Below are 21,840 nucleotides of genomic sequence, written 5' to 3'. Positions count from 1 at the left end.
AACGAAGGGAGTATTGCAAAGTCTATATGATGCTAGTGTTGTAAGCTTTAGTGATGTTTGAGGTTTCATATCTTTGATTATTTATAGGGATTCTTGATTAGATATGGCTTACATTGTGTATCCACAAAAAAGGAGCAAAAAAACAAGACTTTTATCAGTTGCACTCTTATGGGTCCTATGATCCCCTTGTGCTGGTTAGAAGTGTAATAAGTATAATCTTTTGAGATGATGTGGCGTAGAGAGTTTACATCATGATCTTGAAGAGATTAAGAGATAAAAAGTTATTAAAAGTTATTTTTAGGCAAAAATGGCTTCCTGGCCACTTAAACTTGTGTCAGTTTGCCAACTCGGTAGACAAACTTATATATTTCTCATTTTAACACCTCAACTTGACGAACTGAATACAAATAAACACGTTTGATTATTGATTACGCTTATGTGGCAACAACAGGCTGATGTGGCCAAAGTGCGTGACAATCACGATAATAAAGAGCGTCAGAATAGAATTTTGGCTGAAAAAATACTAAAAAATGGGAAAAGAAAAGATTAAAAAAGGAAAGGATAAAAAGCTCCTAAAGAAGAAAAAGGGAAAACAATATACTCCCTACACCTACGCCCCTGCCCCTACGCCTACCCAACCTTTCTTTCCCCCTTACCCTCCTTTTTCCCCTTCTCTAGATTTTTGCTCTTTCCCCGCCGCCCCCATTTTCGTCCACCAAACCTCTCTTATCCAATCTTACCCTTTAAAAAACAACCACAACTCCATCAAATCAAATACCACGCCATCATCTTCTTGAACATCGGAAAAGATTTTTAAGAAAAAAGTCTACTATAAAAATCTCTATTTTCAATATTGTCCATTAAAAATCACCTTAAATTTAAGACTACCGGAATCTTCATCGCAGACGGCAAAAGTCGGCAAGCACCATCACAAAAATAAGAACGCGGTCATCATCATATTTTACCATAAAAGATGGAGCTTATGGCCTAAAATACTTCACCATGACTACATATCTCTGTTCACCTCTCTTAGATAACACTCAAATACACTACAAACACTTCTCAAACATCTGAAATTAAATTTATAGAAAAGTAAAATTGTTCTCTATGGATCGTTCCTCCGGCCAACCCCACCTGAAATATTCTCCACTGTTTGGAAGAAAAGATCGATAATCCGGCAGAACGTATTTTCATTTATGGTAACCATTCCCTGCATTCTTGAAGCTGCTATGCTCGTTTGAACACCTCCTTAGCACTATTATTATATTCAATTTATGGTTTTCACTAATGGTTGAAGGTTAGATTTTAGAAGGTTAGAGGAAGAGGAAGAGATGAGATGAAAAGAAAAGAAGATATAAAAAATAATTTAAAATCTGGTAAGTTGTGTTTTTTAAAAAGTGGGCCCCATATTTTACACATGTCAAAGAATAAAAAGCCTAGTATATAACGTGTCATTCATGTCATAGCGAGTGAACATCATGTTCAATCGAAAGTGTTTATTTGCATTCAGTTAGTCAAGTTGAGATGTTAAAACGGGAAAGATATAAGTTTGTCTACCGGGTTGGCAAACTAACACAAATTTAAGTGGTCAGGAGTCCATTTTCCCTTATTTTTATTAGCACTAGTATCCGTACACGCGTGATGCACGGATCAATTAAAAAAAATAGAGCGAAAAGAGATATATGTATATTGCAGATTAAATTTAGCGATCACAATCAAAACAATTAAAATAAAACATAAATAGATGAATTTTATCAGATTGTCTCTATATTATTATTGGTAAGAACTACCAATCCGAAGTGACTTGTTAAAAATAGCCCTATGCGTGAAATATTTGGTCTTGCTTTTTATGTAAAACATTTGTTCCTCATTATGAGTTAAAAACTTAGCAGCAGAAGAAGAATCTAAAAGTTTAATTTCTTCGCGAAAAAATCAGCTAACTCATTTAGCTTTACTAATATATCCAACAGCTTGCTACTTCCTTTTAATAAGCTACATGACAACAGAAAAAAAAATTAAAGAGAGACCAAATATATACTCCTACTAATCCATAAGAACTTAAAGTATGTTCTACATTAGTTGATCAAATAAATCGACCAACTTACTTGAATTACCGTCAATAGAGTTTTTAAATACCCCAAATATCATGGGTTAAATTAGATAAGAACTACTTCATTATAGTGTGCTCTATTGAAGATAATAGTCTGGTCATAATCTTGTAACCACAAAAGTTGCTAGTGGCATATGGAGCCTATCCGATATTAAAGAATAGATGTGATTTAATGGAGAAGACGAATCTCCAGTAAATCATTCAATCTTTACAAGAAATAATAGTACTTCTTTCCGATCCTTTCTTCATTAAGGATATCAGCTAACGCCGAAAGAATAGTACTTGTTTGCAAGAAATACTCTGCAATTTGTAAAAGCAAAAAACGTGATTAAATGACAAATAATATAAGATTGCAATTTGCAATCCAATCTAGAACATAAGATTTACACCACATGGACAATGAAAAAACATACTCATGAAAATATCATTTTCTAACAATATGACATTTGCTTGATATTTTGGAAAACAATTTAAAGCTCACTTCTATAAATACTTCGTGTATAATAGAACACATAGATGAAGTTGCGCATGATAATCATAGTCCTATTTCTGATTATATTTCATATAATTGAGTAAAAGAAAAAAGACTATTAAAATGTAAAATGTGAGATAACTTGGAGGGAGAAGTCTGGGTAAAGAAAGTTATAACATAAACTTGAACAAAGAGTCAAAGAGATCATGGCTAAACTTGGAAAGTAAAAGAGTAGAAATCCTACTATGGCATACCTAATGTTCAAAATAAATTACACCACCCTGAGCTAGGGTCCAATACAGAGTGAAAGATAGAAGTTTAAGGGGAAAATAATGTAGATGGCAATATCTGCAACCAAGATTTACAGCAAATTCACCTGAAAAATCAAGCTGAAAATGAAGAAGTTGTTACTAAAGAAAATGTACTATAGTTTCTGAAAAATCAAGCTGAAAATCAAGCAAATTGATTCACCAACTCCAACCTCTATCAATTCTTTTATCAAGATGCTATATGGAAAATCTAGTTATAGGTAATTCTACAGAAAAAAGTGCAAGCAGAATACCAAGAGTGGTCTAGGATTCACATAGTTGACTTCGTGGGTTTATCAAAGAACTTTTCCGTGAGACTTATCCTCTGATTGTGGATGATGGAAGCGAAAGTACAACAACAACAACAACCCAGTATAATCTCACTAGTGGGGTCTGGGGAGGGTAGTGTGTACGCAGACCTTACCCCTACCCTGGGGTAGAGAGGCTGTTTCCAAATGACCCTCGGCATCCTTCCCTCCAAGAACTCCCCACTTTGCTCTTGGGGTGACTCGAACTCACAACCTCTTGGTTGGAAGTGGAAGCGAAAGTAGAAAGAGGAAAAATAGAAAATGACTTTTACGTTCGAAACTTGCCGAAGGCAAAAACTTGGTATTTAAATGAAGGGTAGACAACAACTTTGCTTCAAAAAGTTAGTTAGTAGAAGTATGTCTAATGGTTGCTAAAAATATTTTGTACTGCTTGTCACACCTCCTTTTTTCCGAGGGGATAAAGGAATTTTTTAATTTAAGTGACATTAATCGAAATGGGATTATGTATTTAGTTCAGAGTCGCCACTTGGAATAATTTATGGTGTCCCAAGTTACCGGCTTATTTTAGAATCCCAAATCGAGAAAATTTGACTCTATTTTTATGGTCCGCAAATACAGAAGACCGGGTAAGGAATTATGTTAATCCGGAAGAAGGTGTGAGGTACTCCCGAGTTTCGTGGTTCTAGCACGGTCGCTTAACTATTAATAATTGGCTTAATTATCTGATTTATTACAAGTTTTAAACCTATTGTGCATTTTTATCCTTTTAAAACCGCTTTTTAATTATTTATGGAATTTGTTTGAACAAGTCGCGATGTCGCGCAATCGTTTATTTTTGTACACATTGTGAATCGCGTCACGGGAACCGTACCCACGATCTACAACATGTTTATTTTAATTAGTATTAGAAGTTGTGGTCGGGTCATATGAAATACACATCCGAATGAGATTTACGTATCGTGACCATGCCACGGGAACCGTACCCATAGTCACGATGATTTATTATTAATCGTGCCTAAAACAGATCTAACGAGTATTCATGATTCTCCTAAAAGAACTAATTTGAGGTTATTGCAAGGCCACGAATTATGGAAAGTCAATGTGGATGAATGTGTAAAGATTGAGAAAATTCAAAAACTATTCTGATTCAACAAACATACAATTTTAACTTAATGTCTCCAATAGTTGGCATGAACTTAAACAATTAGGATGTTCCAAAATAACACAAATGGCGATGAAAGAATACGTCAAAAATGGAATCAAGAATTATTCAAACTTCAAGATTAGTTTCACAAAGATTTACATGCCGAATGAAGACTTCTATAATAACAGACACTTGAAATCAACTAAGAGCTTGATTCATGAATTCCAAGTAGTATGCACAAAGTTTAACACGAGATTTACAGTCAAAACAAGCCTAACGAAATTAATAAGCAGGAATCAATTATGGCAAACTAAAGCTTGGGTCGTGTATCTCAACATAGGGTACAAGAATGTTGAACATGAAAAGGAGCCTAATAATTCAAATACAGTTTCACACCGAAACCCAGAAAAGCCAGTCAAAACAATACCAAACAGTCCATTCAAATCAAAATATTAAAGTTTATGTTTCAGCGAAATACTTTCACAATCAAAAACCTTTAAACTTCATTCATCAGTGATAAAATTCAGATGCATCTGACCATGGAATAAGTATAGACATTCATTCTTTTTAATAAACTTAGACCAATTTTATATTATACAACTCATTTCAACCTAAATCCCTCGTCATGCTTTTTACCACGCAAGAAATGGAAGGAGATAGAAATGAACCTGAACGGACTTGCATGGAAGAAAAAAAAAACTACTGAAATCCGGAATTCAACATGAACGGTGACCGAAAATCAACACTTCGAACAGCAACGAACTCAAAACACCTTCAAACTCAGTCAAATCCCATAATTCGAAAACAGAGAATTCGAACTGAAGGGGAAAAACCGATTTTTTTTGAATTTCTGAACCAAATGTCAAGACTAATGTTCAAATTAAGAGCATATTTGTAAGATTTTTTTTCTGAAATCTAGAAGAAACAAAGAAATCAAATTCGAATTTGAGGAAGAAGAATTTTTTTTTATTTAAAAAACCCAGTTTTCTTATCTAATTTTTATACCCCTCCTTTTCTATCTTCTTAAAAAAATATCCTCACCTTATATAACCTTTCCAAATCTTCGAACCTTCTGCCCTTCTCCCCCAAATCCGAAAAATTCTCAAATCTCTTTGTGTGAACGATTTTTTGGGACAAATGGAGGGCATGATCAATCCATGGCTCCCATTAATCTAAAAATCGCCCAACAAAGAATCTATAGTGTGAAATCCGGAAGGAATAATTTCATTTTGTCAGAAATCCGTTAGGATTAGAGTGACGTGGAAGAGGGAGAGAGGAGGGAATCATGTGAGTGAGTTTGGGCGAGTGACTCAGCCGGTTTGGACGTGGTGAGGGCGACAGTGACGTGGAAGAAAGAAGTGGTTGCGGCTGGTTAGGGTAAGTTTAGGTTTAGAGTTTGTTAAGTGTTATGTTTTATTTAGGGTGTGGGAGTGAATCTTGGCCATGGGATTAAGGGGATGGATGGCTAGGATTTAAGAGGGAGATGGAGCGGGTTAGACGGGTAATTGGGCGGGTAAGGGCTGATGGGTCAAGGAAAATTGGGCCACTGAACAATGGCTTCGGCCCAAACCGGAACCTAACAAAGCCTTTCTTTTATTTTTATTTTCTTTTCTTGAATTTTTAAATCCTAATAAAATTAATTAAAACCCTAAGTTAAGTTATAAAACAATCTAATTTGTAGAATTGAATTAATTATCTATTTTAACATTAAAATAATTAATTAACCTAAAACTAATGAAAGGAAAATACTAATTTTAAAACTAAAAGCTAAATATGTAAAAATGACCAATATTTTTTAATTTTTTATTTAATAATGCAATTAACTTATGTAATTAAATTCTAAATGCAATTAAGACTTAAAATGCTATGCATGAAATATTTTAGACATTTTTGATATTTTTTTCATGATTTTAAAATGTTAAATATGCAACTAAATGCAATTAACAAGAAATTCCTAAAAATTAAAATAATTAAAAAATCTATTTTAAATTTGTAGGAGTATTTTTCGTCGGACAAAAATCACGTGCTCACACTGTTTCTACAGATCACAAAAGAAAAAAAGAGAGAAAAAAGAGCAACCCTCTTTTGTACTGTTTTACTTACTAACAGTAATGATGCAAGCCAAAACAACAAAGAGATTCACAAAGGACACCTAAAAGTAACATAAGTTCATAATAAAAAGGTAATATTTTTAGTACCTGTCCAGATCAAGGATTGGACTATACACAAGTGTTTTAGCAGTGGCGGACCTAGAATTTTGTGCAAGCGGGCTCAATCTTAAAAGTACATAACTTTAATCATAAAATAGTAGTTGTCAAGTGGGTTCAAATAAAATATATATACAAAATTTACACAGCTTTAATCCTAATTTATATATATACATAGTAGTATTGTTTGATGAAGCGGATTCAGTTGAACCCGCTTGCAATCACGTGCGTCCGCCACGGCAAAGTAGCTATAATAAAATGCCACGCTTGATTGTAGCAAAGTGATTCTGCAAACCAAAACATCCTTGTATATGTTTCTAAGAAGACAAAGAGAAGGAGAAAGAATGATGCAACTTTGCTTAAAAAAGTTAGTTAGGAGAATTATGTCTAATGGCTGCTATAAATATTTTTGTACTGCTTATACATATCACCAGAAAAAAAGAAAGAAAATAAAGAGGAATAGGATCAAGCCTCTATTGTACTGTTTTACTTACTAACAGTAATGATGCAAGTCAAAACACCAAAGAGATTCACAAGGACATCTAAAAGTAAATCTCAGAATAAAAAGGTAATAAAGAGATTCGCAAAGGACACCTACAACACAACTGGAGAAACAACGGCAGGTTTATCAATTAAGCATAATAAAGATAAGCTTTTCTACCGGACAGAGAATAAAACAATCTTAATATATCAGTGCACTAAAGTTAAGCAGCATTCAACAGATTACTCCACAAATCAAAAAGGGCATGAGGAATAGCACTAAAGTTGAGCCTAGACAGGAATGCATGTACATGTAAAAGAGCACAGAGTTTCGGATGGGAAAGGAGCAGAGTTCTAGCCATATGACTCGTAGCAGAAAAGCATATAATAGATTTGAAACTTGATATTGGAAGAATAGTCACGCATCAAAGAGTGTATACACGTCCATGAATATTTATTCACTTCTTTTTTACTGCGATTCATACGTGCCTCCATGAAATTGTGGTAGTGAGTAAACATTCTAAACATCAGCATTCCTAGGGAAATAGCAATATAAATATAAAGTAGCTAAACACTTTCAAATAGCTATATTGTTATTTGAAAGGATTTGATAATTCTGTATCAAATAGCTATGTTGCTAAACACTTTATATTTATAATATGTCCTTATTTAACTGATTAAGAGGATACATGCACTTCATAGAATTCCGAAGGAATAGAATTTGCTAACATTTCTTTTCGTTTAGTCTTTCTCATGTGTCAGCTTTATTCCAAATAAATGTTTACATTCTGAATTATGCCATGAAACTAATATGAAAATTTAATACCAGAACAGTTTGATTTTTATATTCAAATAATTCCATTATATCTTTACTAATAAAACTTATTCTACCTACTATGTCATACCTTGAAGCAACCAATGAAAAGTGAAATGATGGTTGCTAGTCCATCTTCCCGTACAATTTAAATAAAGTGATTGCCTGCAAATATAGATAAATAATTTAACATTAAAAAAATATCATTTTACTGGAAATTTTCAGGGAGATTTGTCAGATTACACATTCACATACCAGCAAAATGGAACGATATAATATTATCAAGCTATTCTTCTAGTCTACAAAGTTTATTTTCATGACGTTGTTTATTCTCCCAAGAAAAGAAAAGTGGAAGGTAAAAGTGAAGATGAAGATTCAACAAATTATTTACATAATTGTAAGAGGACCATACAAGTCAAAACTCCAAGTCATCTACTAAATTACGATATATGAAAAAGCATAGTATAGCAAAAACAGAATACTAAAGCTTAAAACTCATAGCAAAAGAAACTTTAAATGATAAACAATAGTAACCATGTAAATGTCCTATGTTACTTCCATTCATCATACGCAAGAATTCATAAGAAGCATCAAATTTTTCCATTTTACAATACCCATCAATGAAAGCAGTATAGATAAAGTTTCTCACTTCAGGTGTCTTTCCTAAAGAAATCCTATGTGTCGGTTCATTCTATAGCCTTCCAAACAGTGAGTTGTATACCACCATAGTCAATATGTGGTATCGTATAATAAGACATTGATAGAGTTTATGTTATCAAGAATAAAGGCATACACAAGAGTTATTGATTCATTAACGATAGACCCTCATGAGTGCTTTCAAAGGACATATTCAATTCTTGTTGTAATATCAATTTTATTTCACTTTTGTGCCAAGGTATTTCTCTTAATTTGTTTCATCACTTTTGATATTAAACTGATGAACACCTGGTGCTACAGGTTAGGTAACCCAAGCTCGGTTGTAGCACAACCATCGGATGTTAGTAATCGATTTGGAACTTTACCAAGGGGAATTAAGTTCCTAAAAATTTACTAAAAGATGTGTAACTAACAAAATAAAAATTATCAATGTTCCTTTGTTAGAGTTTTCATTTGTCATGTGATGTCATTCTGATCATTAGCTAAAATAGATATACAAATCCATTTCCTTAAGTTATTGGTTGAACCTTTGGATAAGAGATCTGTCAACACTTGCGTGAATGTGGTCGCCCTACAAAAATACTCAATTAGTTAAATGAAAAAGTTATTCTGTATATGACTTTAATAGATGAAACTCAATTATTAGTAGTGTATTTCTAATTTTATTGAACAATTTAGAACAGAAAAGAAAGAAGCAAAAAGAACGAAAAGCGCGGATAGGGGCAGTGAGCCAAAGAATTGACTTGTTTCCCCATAACTGTGATATCCCACAATAGATAGACGTCTACCTGCTACGAATTAGGCATTGTGTTTAAAATAAAAATTATAGAAGCTATTGAGCTTTGTGGCCGCGTCCACGACAAAGCAAACATACTTTCATAAACGCATATCAAACATAACAGCATCAATTAGTAGGAGAACAATAATATGCTTATAATGTACCAAATCATCTATGATAACATGGTTCAGTGAACTTACAATGAAAAAGATAGAATAGCTTCTATCCAGAATTCCTGCTTGATGTGCACAAAGGAGAAAGAATTACCGATTGTTAAAGTAGAAAACTGATTTCAAAAGGGAGTGAAATCGTAGTGTGAGATCGTGGGAATGAATGTCGAATCTGTAGGAATTGATATGTTTCAGGTTTCACGCATGGAGGGAAGAGTTATATTAAGCGTGGGTTTCAGTGTATAATTTTAATTTGAAAAAATTATTTCCTTAAAAAAAATATAGATATTTTATTATTTTAAAATTCAAATTTTAAAAATAAACTAATTTTACCTAACTTAACTAATATTGTCTCAAAACTGCCACATGGCATTTTCTTCAAACGACACTTGGCAAATTCTCATGGGTGACTTCCTTCCTATTAATATTAGATTTCTTTCATAAAATATTATTTTTTAGTGTTGTTTATATTTTTTTTCTTCTTCGTTTCCTTTTCTTTTCTCTCCTCTACTATTAACAAGATCGCCAGAAAATATTTTTTGGTGAACCTTTCTTGCCGGAATTGAATTTGCCCTTTCCTAAGATTAAATATTAAGAGATTCAGTGGGGTGAAGAAGAAGAAACTCGGCTATGAGCTGCCGGAAAAATCTCAGATGACCGAACTCTCTCTCCGGTGATCTTCGCAGGTGACTGTCACTATTCTCATCCTAAAATGGTGGAGAAAGAAATGACGGGAAAAGGTGAAAAAAAGTGGTGAAAAAAAAGAAGAAGAAAAAAGGAAGAATTCATGGATTCTGAGTAGCTATCACATTTCCGATCATCTTCTCCGACAACTTTTTTTTGTTGGTCATTTTCTCCGGCGACCGGAGGAAGAAAGATGAACAGAAAAAGAAGTGGGAAAAAATAAAGAAAAAGAATGAAGAAGGCGGCATCACTATATTAATCTAAAGAAAAAAAAGGATGAAAGCATGAAATTTGAAGGGTTACAAGGAGAGATTGGAAAAAGAAGAAAAAGGAATCGATTTGAGGATGATGAGAAGGAATTTGCTACGCCTAAGGGAGGGGGGCAGATTTTCTTTGGGTTGGGACCTGGGGTGGGATTGACATAAAGACTGCGTAGTTTTTAAATTTTTTTTAGTATAAATATGTGTCTGCGCGTCTATCACCTACTAGTTTTAGAGTATGCTTTTCCGCGTAAGGAGGTCGTTTGGTAGAAGATATAAGAATAGTGCTGAATACAGTGTATTAGTAATACTGATCTTAGTAATGCTGACAATAGTTATGCTGGCATTAGTTATGCTGAGATTATTTTTTATCCACTGTTTGATTTGGTGTATTAAAACATTGCATAATTTTTAAAAAATTGGGTGTTTACAAATGTACCCTCCACAATTTTTAACTTTATCTATAAAAATTAACTTTATAGATAACAAAACAAGAAAGGCTGGGGCTCTTTTGATGCTCCATTTTCACAGTATGTTGCTCAATGAAGTGAATCTAGGTAAAGTTGTGACGTTAATTCAAAACTAGATGTGGATACATTATGTGCATAATAATCACTTGTTTGGAACGATAACATGGTCAGTCATATGAAATTCCCACTATTTACACATAACAAGAGATCATGTAATATAACATGGTCAGTCACATGGAACTCCCACTATTTACACATAACAAGGGATCAGGTAATAGTAAAACTTTTCATTATTGAATTGAAATTGATGGTCTATTGCTCTTTGACTTCCAACCTCCTCAAGCAAACAAGAATATATGCTCTAAAATGGAGCAATTTGCATCAACAAACTGAGAACCATGTTGTTTTCAGTGATTTATTCTTGGCGGTGGCAAAGTTGTGGAGAGAAATTCATCACTTCTTCCATCACAAACAACTTATCAAATTATAGAAAAATTACCAATGAAAAGTAAGATTGGAGAAAAACAACAGAGAAATTAAAGAACTGTCATAACAGCTTTATATAATTACATCATAGAATCTCAAAGTTAAACGACTACAAAGAGTTTGAAGAACTGCCATAGCAGCTATATAATTACATATGCATTTAACATTTACACTAGAGTTGAGCTATTTAATAAACATTAGTTACACAAAAAATCTAGCATCCTCCTGCCCACACCAATAACCAGAGGTATCAAAAAATGGCAATATCATCAAACTTTGAAGTTGTTAGCCAAGCAAAAAATAATCAAATTAGTGCCACCACTTATATCCATAAGTTTACCATACTTCTAAAGTTTATCATTGACGAGCATCGACATCATTGTATGGCGCTCAAATTCACCCATACGTAAAAACAATTCCATCTTTTTGTCATCATCACAGAGAATCATTGAAGCTTTGATACGTTGCTCTATGGTGTACAACTCAAATACGGGAGATTCAAGTATAGAATATATCTGGCCACGAACGTTGGATCGGTCACGATCCCCAATCTTTTCAATCAAGGCACCCATTCTTTTGTCTTGACTTTCAGTAAAGTTTTTCATAATTTCCATCATACCTTTGAGAAATGTCTCATTATCATCCTCCGCTATTTTTTTTTCTTTTCTTGATTTTCTCTTTTTCGTTTACATTAGAAGAGGACATTTTATCATACGCACCTTGTTTATGAGTTTGTTGGGATCCAGCATGTTCTTTTCAGATGCTCCGGCACTAGGTCCAATGGCATTTTCAGCTTCAGTAAATGCGCTAGGTCCAGTGACATTTTCAGCTCCAGTAAATGAACTAGATTCAATGGCATTTTCAGCTTCTTCAGTAAATACTTTAGGTTTATGGTAAGCGTCAGCTTCTTCGTCTTCATCAATATCGATAGGAAATCCCAAATTCATATCATTATAAAATTTTGGAGCTTGACTCTTTTGAATTTGCTCAGAAGTATCTAGCGGCCCTTCTGCAAACTCTCCGGTTGCTCTATCCTTGCCAAAAATTTCTTCCCAATCCTCAAACTTCGTCCATTTCTTAGTATTCATATTTTTGGCTAGTGGATCAATCTAGAAAATAATTTAAAAAATATTGCAATGTCATATTAGAAAAATACATATATGACGTAACAAATTATAATAATTTTAAGCAAAGTATTAGTTAGCTTTATAAAGTCATCCCAAAATTTTGGATCGTCAACTATTATAGCTCCATCACTATATTGAAATCCCAAACCACTTAGATATTTTAGCGAAGCTATACTTCCATAACATCTCTTCCAATATTTTATTTTATTTTTGATATGTGGATTACCTTTCAATCCGCTTTTAGGATGTTGTTTGTGTATGTAGCGCTCTAACTCCATCAAGTGCCCCGACCTAAAGGTTCCATTATCAGCTCTCCAACCCTTAACACACAACTCTTTCAACCCATCTAAAAGAGTGTGTTCTTCTTCTGGAATCCATATCCTTCGTGTTGAATGTGTTGAGTTGCTTGATCTTTTTGACAGCTTGTTTGAAGATGTTAGACTATTCATTTTGCCTGTAAAATCTTGTGAAATAGATTACCAAGAAAATCAGGAAGAAGAACAAAATATTATAATAGCTTCAGAAAGATTTCAATATATCAGAGATGCATTTCTATATTAATACACTTTACAACAATAGAAGAATGAGCAATTAAGCTCACAAACGTCAACTTATTCAACTAGTCTTCATTATAAATTAAAACATACAACATCAAGAGATGTAGAAAGTACATAAGGATGTGCAATTAAGCTCACAAAAAATAGAAATGTCTAGCAGCTATACAATTTATACTAGGCCAATTCAAAAGAGCTAATGAAGTCAAAAAAAAGTTTTATATAGCTAATAGGTTGTATTTTAGACCAATAAGCACTATACAGTGAAGTAGCACATGCCCAATGCTCTCAACTTCCATTTGAAACAAATAATTTTTTTTGTGACTATAGATCAATTGTTAGATCTTGCATTCCACATTGATTGAGCCAACTCATCCCTCCAAGTGGTCCACTCCTCAGACGATTCAACAACATCAATGTTTTCGTGTTGGTACTCCATTTGTTCTTCCATATCAATGTCTAAGGGATCTACTTCCTTCTCTCTGCGAATAAAGTTGTGAATCAAGCAACAAGCACTAATGATCCTGTTATAAACCTTGACTGAGTACCACGAAGAGCTTCTAAGAATTCCCCAACGTCTTTTCAACAGACCAAATGCCCTTTCAATAACATTACGAGCCCTAACATGCCTCATATTGAAAAGTCCATCTTTACATCTAGGTAATGGATTGTCACAAATATCTATATCCTCGATAAGGTGAAAGAAAACCTTTTCCATTCGTATATCCTCCATCACACAAATAATAATTACCTATAATATAGACATACAATTTAGTTACTTTTATATCTAATTCATTTTGTGATGTAACTTGAAAGCACAGACATGGCATACCCTCGTGGATTTTCAAACCATTCCTTCTTACTACAACATCTCGTAATACACAGCCATTGGTAGCTGAACCTTCCCAACCAGGTAATACATAAGTAAAATTGAGGTTTCTATCACAAACTCCCAATACATTAGTTGCTATCTCTCCCTTCCTTGTCCTGTATCTTGGTTTGTACTGGGATAGAACTCTAATTTGTATATAAGTACCATCTAGTGCACCTAAAAAACCCTACAAGATAAATTGTAGTGTTATCTCAAAATATAAAAATATCTTTGTAAAAGTGTAAAAACTGCATTTAGTTAGTTTTATACAAAAATTGGTAGATGCCAAACTGAATTTTCACCTACCTTAAACCATTTCCATCATTCTTCAATCTCATCCTCAAGCACCGGTTTAGGATCAACAAGTAACAATGGAGTTAGTTTGAGAATAGCACTCAAACATTCATTGAAAGCCTGACTTACACTCCATGCTGATCTAATATAATCAACCTTGATAGATCTATTCTTCTCCTGATGAGCCAAGTAGCGAAAAGTATGTCAAGAGGAAGCACCAGGAGTGAAATTACCAGAATTAAAAACTAATTTTACAAAATACATCAAATATTAGTTCTTGAATATAGAAACACACATCCAACAAACAAAGAAACCAGTAGTTAGTGTCTTCACTCCATGAGTCGTTCAAGTTGGGGGGGTGGGGTGGGGTGGGGGGAGAACAAAATTACTGAAAATTCTTTTACTTGTACACGTGACTTTGATCTCTGAAGAGAAAAATGAAGAAGAAGATGATTTGGTTGCATTCACCTGTGCTTTTCCGTGGCCAAAGTGTACAGAGAGAAATCTGTTTGTTAATAATATGGGGAAAATATTTGAGATGGGCTTTTATTAGGGATTTGAGGGGGGCAATTAGATCTTTAACCATGTTTATGCAAGTATTAAAAACTCTTGTATTACTAATGTCATGGTTTTCTATGCATTGCTTATACATAGCATAATACCAAGTATAATGTATAACTAATATAATTATTAGTTATACATATGTTGAAACTATATACTAATCGAGGTATTAGTAATGCACAGAGCTAATTACACCGACCCGCATATTTTTCGCCCAAATTCGCCGCCTAAAGGGATGCAAAACGAGCCAAACTTGGCTGGCAAAGACAAGAAGGTCTTTGCACATGGAGGCAACAATCCGACAGGTTGTCCGGGCCCTCCTAGGGGCCACATTCTGCCAACAAAGTCACATGCAGCACAACTGGGCAGGACCACAGTCTGCCAGGACAATCATGGAAGCATCTCACTGCCAGTAAGGGCATGTGCTGCACAACTGGGTAGGCCACATCCTGTCTGGGCGAACATGGGAGCAACAATCTGCCAGCAAGAATTGGGGCACAATAGCTGGACAAGACTAAGGGCACATGGGCTGTCAAGACCTTCATAGAGTTCACATGAAGGCAGCACAAAGCAGTGCAACACAGCTGGGCGGGTCCACAGCCAGCCTAGCTACCTGTGGACATTTTCTGTATATATAGGAATGCTTAGGCCTTGTTAGAAGGCAAATCTCTTTACTTGTATTTCCTTCTTTTGTATATGAATTAAACCCCAAAAATTGGCCTTGGCCTACAATCTTTGTGTGTCTTTCATTTCGTTATTCCTCTAACCTTTGAGTTTGTGTGATTGCCTTAGTCCAAAGCACGACATTGTGCTTGTTTGTTGTTTAGGGCTGAAGCAAGAGTAGTAGTCAGGCTTTCTTGCTTCCCTCACGGGTTACCAGAAAAAAGACCTCGTGACAACTGGTATTAGAGCGAGGTTAATCAACCATGGCAACCGATGGAGATAACGTCAATTTAGACAACATTCGTGGCAGAGATGAGTCACCAACAAAACGGCAGAAACCAAAGAAGAGCGGAATAAGCAAAGTGCGAGATCCTGCCATAGCCGTAATAAGTGAGGTGCCAGCTCTAGTGCTACCCCCGAAACAGGTTAGCCATGGTGAAGATTGTGCGCCTTCTACCTCAAATCTTTTAAGTGTGAGAATGGATCTCACCGAAGCTGGTTTAGATGCTTTAAATCGGCACATGGGAGATGTTGAACACAACTTTCGCTCGCTTGAGTCTACTACTCTAGATGTACTTGATAAAGTCAAAGAGATGATAGATCAAGCGATTTATGAGCACAAAGAAAGACTGACCAACCTTGAGCTTAAGCTGATCGAGGCTGTATCGGCATTGCACGGGGAAATTGAGATCCTAAAGTAACAACTGAAGGTAGTAAAGTTAGCCGGTGGCACTAGTCATGTGACAGTGTGTGAGACAAAAATCGAGGGCCCAAAACAGAAGGAGTTTAGGGGCGAACGAGATGCTCAAGAAGTAGAGAACTTCATCTGGAAGATGGAAGACTACTTTGAGCACCTTTGCATCGTTGATGAGGCTGCCAAGATCCGGGCAACAACGATGTATCTTGCCGATACCGCCATGCTATGGTGGAGAAGGAAAAAAGCCGATGTGGAGAAGGGAACTTGCTCCATCAAGAGCTGGGAACAGTTCAAATTCGAACTGAAGCGCCAGTTCTACCCACAAAACATTGTCAATGAGGCACGTAGGAAGTTGAGAGAGCTCAGGCAAACAACTTCCATAAATAAGTACGTGAAGGAATTCACTAAACTCATCCTGCAGATTCCGAACCTGGCAAGTGATGACTTGCTATTCACTTTCATTGATGGCCTTCAAGACTGGGCTAGACAGGAACTTCAGTGACGTCAAGTCCAAGACATCGATGAAGCTATCGCGGTGGCTGTGTCCTTAAATGATTATAGGACAGAAGCCATAAAGTCAAGGGACACCAACTTCCAACCGGATGAAGACCATGGATATCGGGACAAGGGCAAACAAGTTGTTGCCCCTGATCGCGATTCCAGAGAACAAGGCAACAAGGCGCACTGGCGTGACCGATACAACCAAAGGAGGAAGGAAGCTGGTCCCCGCAATGGTTATTACCTCTGCAAGAACACTAGTCATGGCTATAAGGATTGTCCTTCTTTGAAGAAACTCGGTGCCATAATTGCAGCCGAGCATAGGCTAACAGAGGAAAGAATCCAAGCTGATGAACAAGCCGAAGCAGGAGTTCAACAACTGCCATGCATAGCTCATCTTGGCAACATGATACTGGGCGCAGTAGTAGCCGAAAAGCCTGCTTTAAAGCCAACTGCCCAAGGGAAGCATGACATTATCAAATTGGTTCATGCATTAGGCGACGATGTGATTGGCAAGGAGCACCAGTTAAGAGAACCAGGATCACTGTTCGTGGATGCATGATTGAACGAACAATTTGTCCGTATCATGGTAGACACTGACGCGGCACACAACTTTGTGTCCGAAGCAAAGGCTAAGTCACTTGGCCTTGTGTTTGGTCCTAGCAGTTCTGTACTGAAGACGGTAAACGCCAAACCCACCAACATGAAAGGGATTGCCCGCATTGTGCAGATCAACTTAGGAGCTTGGCAGGGAAACGTGAGTTTCTTTGTCACTTCCCTGGATGTATTTGATCTGGTACTGGGGCTGGACTATTGGCATGCAGTGAAGGCATTCATATGCCCATTTCTCAACCAGATCTACATTTATGACCCAAGGGGTCCATGTGTGGTACTAAGAGTTCGGGTGCCGCAAGTTGTTAGTCTGTTGTCCGCGATTCAAATCGTGAAAGGCTTCAAGGAATGGGGAGCACCGGTTTTGGTAGTCAAGACAGAGACTAAGGAGGTCAAGATGGATAAAGCCTTGACTCCTTTTGAACAACGAGTCCTTAAGGGTAAGGACTTCATTCCGTGGGCGAAGCCGCCTGCCATGGGTCCGTACATGGCACCTCTAAAGTTGGAGGATTCAAGAAGAACCCTGAAAAGTTGTTTGGATCGAGGCATGTCAGTTTGTTAAAGTAGAGACAAGGGTGATATGGAGCGGAGGCAATCCAGGCGACCAAGTGTTTGTGTAACCCCTTCGGTCGCCGAGAAGAAAGTCGAGGCCGTTATCAACCATCGGGTGATACAAGGAGTAGGTTGGGGCAATTCAAGCGCCCAATTTCTTGTCCGTTTGAAGGGTCAACCGCCAGAGGAGGCATCATGGGAAAAATATGAGGCGTTATGGTCGTTCAAAGATCAAGTTCACGACTACTTGAACCGTTGTGGCACCGCGGTCATCGCCATTTCAAGTGGGGGAGAGTGCACCGACCCGTATATTTTCCGCTTAAATTTGCCGCCTAAAGGGCTGCAAAACAAGCCAAACTTGGCTGGCAAAGACCAGAAGGTCTTTGCACATGGAGGCAACAATCCGACAGGCTGTCCGGGCCCTCATAGGGGCCACATTTTGCCAGCAAAGTCACATGCAACACAACTAGGCAGGACCACAGTCTGCCAGGACAATCATGTTAGCATTTCACAGCCAGCAAGGGCATGTGCTGCACAACTAGGTAGGGCCACATCCTATCTGGGCGAACATGGGAGCAACAATCTGCCAGCAAGAACTGGGGCACAGCAGCTGGACAAGACTAAGGGCACATGGGATGCCAAGATCTTCATGGAGATCACATGAAGCCAGCACAAAGCAATGCAACATAGCTGGGCGGGTCCACAGCCAGCCTAGCTGCCTGTGGACATTTTCTGTATATATAGGAATACTTAGGCCTTATTAGAAGGCAGATCTCTTTACTTGTATTTCCTTATTTTATATATGAATTAAACCCCGAAAATTGGCCTTGGCTTCCCATCTTTGTGTGTCTTTCATTTTGTTATCATTCCAACCTTTGAGTTTGTGTGATTTCTTTGGTCCAAAGCACGACATTGTGATTGTTTGCTGTTTAGGGCTGAAGCAAGAGTAGTAATCAGGCTATCTTGTTTCCTTCACGGGTTACCAGAAAAATGACTCCATGACATAATGCTTGCATTTTTTTTTTCTAAGACCTCCTACCAAACGACCCCATAGTTTTAAGGGGTGCAACTGAAATATAGGTACATAATTATGTATTGAAAACAAAAAAATCTTTAAAGATATTTATTCTTATAATAAAGGAATCAAATATTTTAGTATGGGGAACTTAACAAAATAAAAGATTTTAAAAAGTGTGAGCACTTTGATAATGTTCTTGATTTTGACCACTTATAAAGTTGTATGCTATGAACAAGTTGATGAATAGAACCGCCCATAACGATAATACCAGACTCCTGCAATGTCCGTACAGATATCATAACATTGTTTAGAATACTGTACGAGGGATTTGAAAGGTAAAGATTTCATTCCTTCTTTACTTGAAAATTTCTTTTAATTAATTGAGAAACTTTCGGTGATACACTACTAGATTTAGTATAATAGAGTATTTAATTATTTCAAGAATAATGATGTGCAAAGAGTTTAAAGACAATACTACTGTATCACAAGATGTAGAAGAATGTCGAACAGAATAAAGAGAATCTTACATAAATGTCCCAAATAAGTTTTAACTTACCAACTTCTAGTCATTAATCATAGACTTATTAAAACTAGCGAAACACATATAAAATTGAAAACCTAAATAAAGAAAGTTCTTTCTCTCCAAGAACCACACGCAAAGATATCCTTCCATATTTTTAAATGTGATCAGCAACATTAGATGAAATACGAAAAGTAAATTTTATAGATGATGTAGCAAATAAGGTAATGAAAACATATGTATAAAAATCTAAGCAAAAAGGACCTTTTCAGTGGGTATGATTGAGATTCATTGAAAACATATAGATGAGTCAATACACAAAATTTGAGAAAGATCGGAGGTGATTTGGACTGATTTGGTATCAAAATTCATAGTTAAAATTGAGTTCAAAATATTCTTTTGCGACACATGTATCTCACCCACAGGTATACATGGATATTGTGATGACCTAGCCAGTCGTTTTGAGCATTTGCATTTCGTTCAGCAATTTGAAGTCTTGAGCAGCATCGTATGATGTATTATAACTTGTGTGAATCGTCGGTAACAAAATTATAAAAATCTAAGCAAAAAGGACCTTTTCAGTGGGCATGATTGAGATTCATTGAAAACATATAGATGAGTCAATACACAAAAATTGAGAAATATTGGAGGTGATTTGGACTGATTTGGTATCAAAATTCATAGTTAAAATTGAGTTCAAAATTTTTTTTTGCAACACATGTATCTCACCCACAGGTATACATAGATATTGTGACGACCCAGCCAGTCGTTTTGAGCATTTGCATTTCGTTCAGCTATTTGAAGTCTTGAGCAGCATCGTATGATGTATTATAACTTGTGTGAATCGTCGATTTTGGTTTTCAGGTTATTCGGAATTGATTTGGAACAATGAATTTCATGATTGAAGCTTTAGAGTTGAAAGAGTTGACCAAGTTTGTCTTTTTAGTATTGGACCTCAGATTGGAGTTTTGATGAGTCTGTTAGGTCAGGATGGTGATTTTGGACTCGGGCGTATGCCCGGATTTGTATTTGGATATTTCTAGAAGGTTTCGACGCTAATTGGCGAAAGTTGGAAATTTGAAGGTTTGGAAAGTTCATAAGTTTGACCGAGAATTAACTTTGAGCATATCGGGTTCAGATTGTGGTTCTGGGAATTGGAATAGCTTTGTTATGTCATTTGGGACTTGTGTGCAAAATTTGAGTTCATTCCGAGTTGATTTAATATGTTTCGGCATGAGTTTTAGAAGTTGAAAGATTTAAAGTTCATTAAGTTTGAACTGAGGTGTGATTCGTCGTTTCGATGTTATTACGTGTGATTTGAGGTCTCGAGTAGATCCGTGTTATGGGACTTGTTGGTATATTCGGATGGAGTCCCGAGTGGCTTGGATGAGTTTCAGACGAGGTTCAAATCATTTTTCCTCTTGTTGCATTGCTGAAGATTCTGGTGCTGGTGTAGCCGCATTTGCAGAGTATTGGTCGCAGAAGCGACTTCGCAGATGCGGGAGGTTCATCGCAGAAGCGGGAGAAGACTAGGCTTGGTGTCTGCGCAGATACGGAATTTGAGTCGCATCTGCGACTTCGCAGAAGCGATTGTAATGGGTGCAGAAGCGATGTCTTACGCATGAGCGAAGAGGAGCTCGCACCTGCGATGTCACAGAAGTGAAAAATTGTTCCGCAGTTGCGAGGGGTCGACCGGTTAGTTGTGGTCGCAGAAGCGGCTATTTCTTTGCAGATGCGAACAGTGCTGGGCAGAACCTATAATTTCGAGGGTTGGTCATTTTAATCACATTCTTGAGATTTGGAGCTTGTTTTTGGGCGACTTTGGAGAGGAATTTCACCACACGGTTTGGGGTAAGCATTCTCGGCTTGCTTGTGATTATATTTCATGAATTAATCTTTGTTTTGGTGTATTATTATTGATTTTAAAGAGAAAATTGGGGGTTTTGTCTAAAGTTTCATAGAGTGAATTTTTGAGTTTTGAAGGTCGATTCGGAGTCGTATTTGAGTGAAATTAGTATGGTTGGACTCGTAATCGAATTGGTTGTCGGATTTTATAAGTTTTGTCGGGTTTCAAGGTCCGGGCACGAGTTTGACTTTTTGGTTAGGTGCCATCACGACTAGTTGGATTTTTGGTCGTGACAAGTTGGTATCAGAGCTCTAGGTTCATAGGTTCTACGAGTTGATGAGCAAGTGTCTAGTAGAGTCTTGTAGATAGGTATGATGATGTCCAAACCTATCTTTGAGAGGCTACACGACATTTAGGACAAACTTCCTATCTTTCTTTCCTTATCATGCGATATTGATTCAGTGTGAAGCGTATCTCTTTGTATTCCTTCCACTCACTCGTATGCGTACGTAAGCGCTCGGTATCATCTGTACATCGACGACTTGTGGATCCCATAGATGAGGTGTGAGATGTGTTTTCTGTGTTTTGGTAATGGGCCAATCTGGAGGACTTGAGGTCAGGTTTAGACCGCAGCTTAGGCTCGGTAGTTTCTGTTGTGTGAGTATATGCTTTTGGACTTATATGTCCGGTAGTTCCCCTATGAGTGGAATTTGAGGCT

At 36.5% G+C, this 21,840-nt stretch overlaps 3 long non-coding RNA genes across 3 annotated transcripts; 1 reads left to right on the top strand and 2 right to left on the bottom strand.

Moving 5' to 3' along the window:
- Positions 1-6,413: 6,413 nt before the first annotated feature.
- LOC138891511 (uncharacterized) lies at positions 6,414-6,933 on the top strand. The gene is made up of 2 exons (XR_011407789.1): positions 6,414-6,543; positions 6,756-6,933. It is a non-coding gene; the product is annotated as an uncharacterized lncRNA (long non-coding RNA).
- Positions 6,934-11,345: 4,412 nt separating this feature from the next.
- On the bottom strand, positions 11,346-14,648 carry LOC108945973 (uncharacterized). Its single transcript, XR_011412014.1, has 2 exons — positions 14,560-14,648; positions 11,346-12,899 (listed from the first exon to the last, which is right to left on the bottom strand). It is a non-coding gene; the product is annotated as an uncharacterized lncRNA (long non-coding RNA).
- Positions 12,951-14,339, bottom strand: LOC104101147 (uncharacterized). Its single transcript, XR_011412012.1, has 3 exons — positions 14,168-14,339; positions 13,823-14,048; positions 12,951-13,741 (listed from the first exon to the last, which is right to left on the bottom strand). It is a non-coding gene; the product is annotated as an uncharacterized lncRNA (long non-coding RNA).
- Positions 14,649-21,840: the final 7,192 nt, after the last annotated feature.

Source organism: Nicotiana tomentosiformis, chromosome 1, assembly GCF_000390325.3.
Source record: "Nicotiana tomentosiformis chromosome 1, ASM39032v3, whole genome shotgun sequence".
In the NCBI taxonomy this organism is placed as follows: Eukaryota; Viridiplantae; Streptophyta; class Magnoliopsida; order Solanales; family Solanaceae; genus Nicotiana; species Nicotiana tomentosiformis.
This window is presented reverse-complemented; position numbering and strand designations above follow the sequence as displayed.